This window comes from Dendropsophus ebraccatus, chromosome 5 (assembly GCF_027789765.1).
Source record: "Dendropsophus ebraccatus isolate aDenEbr1 chromosome 5, aDenEbr1.pat, whole genome shotgun sequence".
Taxonomy (NCBI): domain Eukaryota; kingdom Metazoa; phylum Chordata; class Amphibia; order Anura; family Hylidae; genus Dendropsophus; species Dendropsophus ebraccatus.
Window position 1 is genome coordinate 71655494 of NC_091458.1, and position 7349 is coordinate 71662842.

Below are 7349 nucleotides of genomic sequence, written 5' to 3' on the forward strand. Positions count from 1 at the left end.
AAAAACTGATAATGACAGATAGGCTATGTTCACACAACGTAATTTTTAAGTAAAGAACGAATGCTGAATGCAATGGAATCAGTGTTCGTTCTTTACTGCAGGGGTGGCATTGCATTTGGGTCAATGTACAAATGGAACAAATTAGAACTGGCGTTAAAATAATGTTCATGCCTATCATTTCCAGACAGTGAATAGCGTTCAGAAATAAATGCTGTCCACACAATGTAATGTGCGGTGGTGGTCACATATTACATTGAAGTAAATGGATAATTGATTTGATTTACAACAGTAAAAAAAGGACGTTCCTGAAGCCGATACAGAGTTATCGGCTGCAGGAACATCCTAAATGCACCTGGATGCTGGCAGTTTAACAGTGTCCTTTGATATGCAACGGACGCTGTTAACCCTTAGAGGACTGGGCCAATTTAAATTTTTGCGTTTTCGTTTTCTCCTCCTTGTGCTTAAAAGGTCACAGCAGTTGCATTTTTTTTACCTAGAAACCCACATGAGCCCTTATTTTTTGCGTTACTAATTTTGCAGTGTAGTTTATGAAAAAATTCAGCCTTTCATTGCAAAGTACTTGCAATGAAAGGCTGAATTTTTTCATAAACTACACTGCAAAACCAGAAAAAAATTCAATGTGTGGTGAAATTGGGGAAAAAAAACAAAACGCATTTCTTTATTTGGAGAATTTTTGTTTTTACGCTGCTCGCCCTGGGGTAAAACTGACTTGTTATATATCGCTCTATTCCCATGCTTATAGCGCTTTTATCCTTTAGTTTATGGGGCTGTGTGAGGTGTTATTTTTTGCACCATGATGTATTCTTTCTATCGGTACCTTGATTGCGCATATGCAACTTTTTGATCGCTTTTTATTACATTTTTCTGGATTTGATGCAACCAAAAATGCACACTTTTGCACTTTGGGATTTTTTTCCGCTCACGCCGTTTACCGTGCGAGATCAGGAATGTGATAAATTAATAGTTCGGGCAATTATGCACGCATCGATAACAAACATGTTTATTTTTTTTTATTTTTTTATTTTTATTTATAACATGGGGAAAGGGGGGTGATTTAAACTTTTATTAAGGGAGTTTTTTTTTTTTTTAAATAATAATGACATTTATTTTTTACACTTATACGAGAAGCCCCCTGGGGGACTTCTAGTATAAGTACACTGATCTCTCATTGAGATCTATGCTGTATAGTTGTCCAGCATAGATCAATGAGATAGGCACTGGATTGCTGTCCACCCCACTGGACACCAGGAATGGGCTGCAGTAAGTAATCTGTCAACTTTGACAGCTGCATCCATTTACTTAATTAGCAGGCACGGTGATCAGACCGTGCCTGCTAATAGCCACGGTCCCGGGCTACGATCGGCACCCGGGACCACGGCGGTTCAGAGCGGGGCCACCGCGCGGCACCGCTCTGGACATCCCTAGGCGGCCCAGGAGGTACGGGTACGCCCAGGGACGCCTTGGGGTTAAACCCTGTGTGAACATAGCCATAACCTGCAAATGGACGGGAACATTTACATCTGTCATCACTAACTTTAATGTACAAATAAACAGATGTGTTCTTTTTTTTGTGTTTAGATTTTTTGACGGATAAAAAATTTGTGCCTGCACAAATTTTATGTCTGTTGAAAATGACTCGCTAGTTTCTCTCTTGGCAAAAGAGAAAAGAGAAACAGAATGGAGGCAAAGGGTAAAACGTTGAAATGTAAACTTGCCTAAGACCTAATAAATCCTACATGCTAAAATAAAAATGAAAATTGTTTTGAGATGAATGCTTCAAAACAGAAAGAAAACAAATAAAAAATAGATTCAGCATACAGCAATGCTAAACCAATTGCATCGATAACGCTATAGAAAAGAGAGCTTGATTATGTTTTTGTGACTTCTTCTGCTTTGTGAAGGCTTGCTTGAAATTGATTTACCCACCATAAACACAACAGACATAGGTGCGTATATGTTTCTCCAGCTTTACCTTTCTATTTTGTGGAAGGAATATAGAGAATCATCAAAGTGAAAAACAGAGTATTCATATGCCTCACAGTGTTCAAAGACTGAGGTTCTAAAGAAGCCCATTTACATTTCGTAACCGTGCGCCGTAGCATAAAATGTTGCTACTGTGCATTTTCATAGAATACAGAGGTGTAATAACATATATTGCTCACCAAGCCTTCTTATGTTCTTCATGCTTTCATATTCAAAATCAGGTCTTTGAAGTATATTGTAAGTACAGTTATGTAAGAATGCTAAGGTGAGGTAGGAATAGTCTATTTACAGCATATCATCTTAATTCACAAAGTCATTATTCCCCGGAGCTGCTATTAGACCAGGAAAAGCTACAAAAGGGTATAGTAATACCGACAGCATAATTCCTACAAGGAACAAAATAAATTCACTTGACAATGTAGGAACAAAGACTTTGTAGTGTAGTATATCATTCAACAACACTAGGCAAATGACAACCTTTAGGCTTGTAAATCTTTTGTTATAAACTACAGTAAGTCACATAGCACACAGAGTTTGGATGTGTGATTCCACCATTAACTGACTGTAGCTGCAAAAAAAAAATATATTTTAGTTGCTTCCAGCAATATAGTGAACTTTGTGTATCGTACTAAAAAGTAAAAGAAAAAATGCATCTGTCAAGGTAAGCTGCTTTCCACTTCAGAGGATGCCTGCCATGATTCAGTAAACCGCTTTGTACAGTGAAAATAATTGTATAAAAACATTGCCCATCCACAGTAATTTCGCTCAGCGGTGTGTTTTAGTGAATACAAATAATTTACCTAAAATTATCAAGGAAGATGAGTTCAAATCATTAAAGATTGTTTTCTCTTTTTAATGTGCTGGTGCTTGCTGTGAACCTTCCTTTTATTTCTGGTTGCCAGAATCCTTTAGTTTTTATTGATGACTGTGCTGATGATGTGCTGCCCCAGCAATAATTCATTTCCATCAATCAGATTGTCTCTGAATAAAGTACAAGCAGCTCCCTGCGCAGTCCCAAGCACAAGTCAACCATGAAAAGCAGTAACAGGGAAACAACAATGTTAGACAAAAATGCCTTTTACTTAAAAGAAAAAAAAGTTAACAATTGGGGAATATTCTGTTTTTAAAGAGAATAGATATAAAAAATAGAATACAAAGAAATGGGATGAACAAATAAAATAGAGAAAAAGAGATCAGATATATAAAACTAATATAATTAAAACACAGGCAGTGGATGTATGGCTGAGAACACATTTTAAAGCGACTCCGTACCCACAATCTGACCCCCCCCCAACCATTTGTACCTTTGGATAGCTGTTTTAAATCTAAGTTCTGTCCTGGGGTCTGTTCGGCAGGTGATGTATTTATTGTCCTAAAAAAAACTTTTAAACGTGCAGCCCTGTGTAAAATTGGCGTGGCCTAGAGTACCCATGCCCTAGGATAGCGGCGCCTCTCCTTCCCAGCTCCCGCCCTCTTCATCATTAGGAATGCTCCTAGAAAAAATTTCTCCTATTCATGACCTTAGTGAACACTGCACGTGAGCTGGACCATTAAGGCACCTGTGCAGTGTTCAGACAAGGGATGAATTGGAAAAATTCTGCCCGGGGGCATTCCTAGTGATGAGAAAGGCAGGGAGGAGGGATGGAGAGGTGGTGCAAGCCTAGGGCATAGAAACAGCGCAGCAAGTTTAAAAGTAGTTTTTTTTAGGACTGCATCACTAACTGTATCACCTGCCGTACGGACCCAAGCAGGACAGATCTTGTATTGAAAGCAGCTATCCGAAGGTACAATGGGGGGGGGGGGGGAGGTTGTCAGATTGTGGTTACAGAGTCGCTTTAAGTATGTAGGTATGCAGTGCTGCAAAAAAGTATTTGCCTTTTTTTGATTTTGTTAGTTGATCACATGTGTTTCATCAAACATGAAAAAAGCACAAACTGTTTTTAAATGATCATTCAATTTTTGAAGACAAAGATGCATTCAAATCCATATAATTTATGTAAAATGAAAAGTGTTTCCCCTCCTAATATTTGTGCCACTCTTGACAGCAACTTTTATTTCAAAATTTCAAAATCTTCTTCCTTTTATTTTTTCCTTTTGAGCCATTCAGCAGTGGGACATGTTTTAGATCATTGACCTGTTGCAAATGCCACTTGTGCTTGAGCTATTGGTAATGAACCAATAAGTATCCGAACAATGCTATCCCCATGTTTTACGGTTATAATGTACTTACTGTGGTATTGACTTTATGCCAGAGATGTAAGTGGATCTATCTTTTTTTATAGAGTTTCCCCTATGACTCCTCAGTCCACAGAGTATTATTTGAAAAGTTTTGGTACAAAGGTGAAAACAACCTTTGAGATCTTTTCAATTGTCAGTGTTTTGCATCTATGAAATCATGTACATTAAGCTTAACTGAGGCAAGGCCCACAATTTTTTTTTTTCTTTCTAGGCTTATAGCTTCTTTCCTCCCTCCCTCCCTCTCTCTCTCTCTCTCTCTCTCTCTCTCTCTCTCTCTCTCTCTCTCTCTCGTTCTTTCTTTCTTTCTTTCTTAGGTCAATATCCAGAGAGAACAGAGCATGCTCTTTTTTTCTTCTCCTTGTTCTAAAAATCCATTTAATATATTGTCCCTAGATAGTGGCCGTATCAGATATTAAACTTATTAGAACAGATACTACACTTGATCTTAGCCAAAAGGCAGGGAAGCAGTACTAATTTATTACAAAAAAAAATTACATACATGTCAAAAGTTTTAACTGGTCAGCGGCACGTCTCAGTGCAGAGATACCGATTGATCTCTAGAGATAGCTAGAAGAAGTGCATGGCAGCATGCTTCACTTCCCTACTTGGAAATCAATCTCATTGCAAAATAGAAAAATTACATACAGCTCCCCCTGCAAAAAGAGAACCCCCACAAAGCAGGTCATAAATAATGTCAAAACAAAAAACCATGACAGAATTAAAAATTTTAACACTCTACCACATTTTTTTTTTACCCAATAAACTATATGGAAAAATATAGGATATCTTTAACCCCTTAAGAACGGGGCCAAATTTCGTTTTTTCCTCCTTGTGTTTAAAAGGCCATAGCACTTGCATTTTTCCACCTACAGACCCACATGAGCCCTTATTTTTTGCGTCACTAAATGTACTTCGCAATGACAGGCTGAATTTTTGCATAAAGTACACTGCAAAACCAGGAAAAAAATCAAAGTGGGGTGAGATTGAACAAAAAAAAGCACATTTTTTTATTTAGGGGATTTTTGTTTTTACGCCGTTCGCCCTAAAACTGACTTGTTATGCATGTTCCTCAAGTCCTTACGATTAAAGCGATATATAATATGTATAACTTTTCTTTTATCTGATGGCCTGTAAAAAATTCAAACCATTGTTAACAAATATATGTTCCTTAAAATCGCTCCATTCCCATACTTATAACGCTTTTATTCTTTCTTTCTATCTTTTTTTATTCGTTCTTTCTATCGGTACCTTGATTGCGCATATATGACTTTTTGATCGCTTTTTATTAAATTTTTTCTGGATTTGATGTGACCAAAAATGCGCACAAATTTTGCACTTTGGGATTTTTTTGCGCTTACGCCGTTTACCGTGCGAGATCAGGAATGTGATTAATTAATAGTTCGGGCGATTACGCACGCGGAGATAGCAAACATGTTTATTTATTTATATTTATAACATGGGGAAAGGGGGTGATTCAAACTTTTATTAGGGGAGGGGGCTTTTTACTAATAACAACACTTTTTTTTTTTTTTACACTTATACTAGAAGTCCCCCAGGGAAGCTTCTAGTATAAGTGCATTGATCTCTCATTGAGATCTTTGCTGTATAGTAATACAGCAAAGATCAATGAGATCGGTACTCTGTTGCTTTCCACTGCTGCAGCCGAAAGCATCCGAGTCCTGAGCCGGGATCAGTGCCATTTTAGCAAAGACCCCGGCAGCAGTAAGACGTGTGGATCGCTCCTCCGAGACGACGTCCCGGAGAAGCGATCCACCCCACTAGACACCAGGGAAGTGCTGGATCCGGTAATCGGATGCAGCTGCATCTGATTACCGGATTAGCGGGCACGGCGATCGGGCCGTGCCCGCTAATACCCGTGGCCCCAGGCTACATGCGGCACCTGGGACCGAGGCAGTTCAGAGCGGGGTCGCCGCGCGGCCCCGCTCAGAACACCTCTCGGGGACATATGAAGTACGGGTATGTCATATGTCCCTAAGAGGTTAAAGGGGAAGCAAGTTAGACAATTTTAACCTACCTACCTATTGTGCATGCGGTGCCTAGGATGAAGGTATGTCTTTTACCTTTATTCTCACTGCAGTTTTGATGCAGTTTTAACACCTTAATGACGGAGCCAATTTTTAATTTTTGCATTTTTGTTTTTTCCTTCTCGTGTTTAACCCCATTAATGACATTGGGCGTAAGTGTACGCCCCCACAGGGTGGGCCTTAACACAAACAGATGTACACTTACGCCCAAGGTTTCCCCGATCGCTGTGTGTTCACAAACAGCGATCGGGGAAGATGGCCTGCTATAATGTATAGCAGGCCATTTCTGCTCGTCGGCACGGGGGGTGATTAACCCCCCCATGCCGACGATCCCAGCTATAGGCTGATCAATTCAGATCAGCCGATAGCAGCTGAAAACAGCTTTCCGGGTCATCAGTGACCCGGTGACCCAAAAAGCAATGGTGATTGGTGCTGTCCGAGACAGCACCAATCACCATTGGTGTCCGGGGAAAAGATGGTGCCGGTGCCACCCCCACGATCAGCGTGATGGGCCGGCCAGTATCGGCCAGCCCATCACGGCGATCAAAGTGTTAAAAAACAGTGTCCTCATGTTCTGCACCCCTCAGCTAGGTAGCTGAGGGGTGCAGAACAGGTGTGTGTGGTGTAGGTGCACCATACTCACCTGATCCCGGCGTTCGGGGCGAAGATCGGGTCCCTCGGCGTCCTTTTCTCTGTGTCAGGTCACTTCCGGGTTCCATAGGAAATCTTCGGAGATCTCTGGCTCTTTGGGCTTTGGAGGGCTTCGGCAGTCTTCGCCAGCTTCGCTCTACTGCCCCCTAGCGGCTGATCAGTGAATATTATTCACTGATCAGTTGCTTTGAGTTAAAAAGATTTTTTTTTTTTAATTTTTTTTTATTTTTTTTTTATTTTTATGCGCTCTAACGCTGCTGAGTGCTGATCAGCATCGCACGTAAGTGCGCCGCTAATCAGCAACTCCTCCTTTTTGGCGTAGCCCCATTCCCCCCCCCCCCTATATCCTACCGCCACTGTCTGCTGATAAGTGCCATGTAAAAATGGCCCCCAGGGTGTTTTCGGCGTCAG

General features: G+C 40.5%; 1 pseudogene; it reads right to left on the reverse strand.

Moving 5' to 3' along the window:
* Positions 1–4551: 4551 nt before the first annotated feature.
* LOC138794289 (U2 spliceosomal RNA) lies at positions 4552–4711 on the reverse strand (annotated as a pseudogene).
* Positions 4712–7349: the final 2638 nt, after the last annotated feature.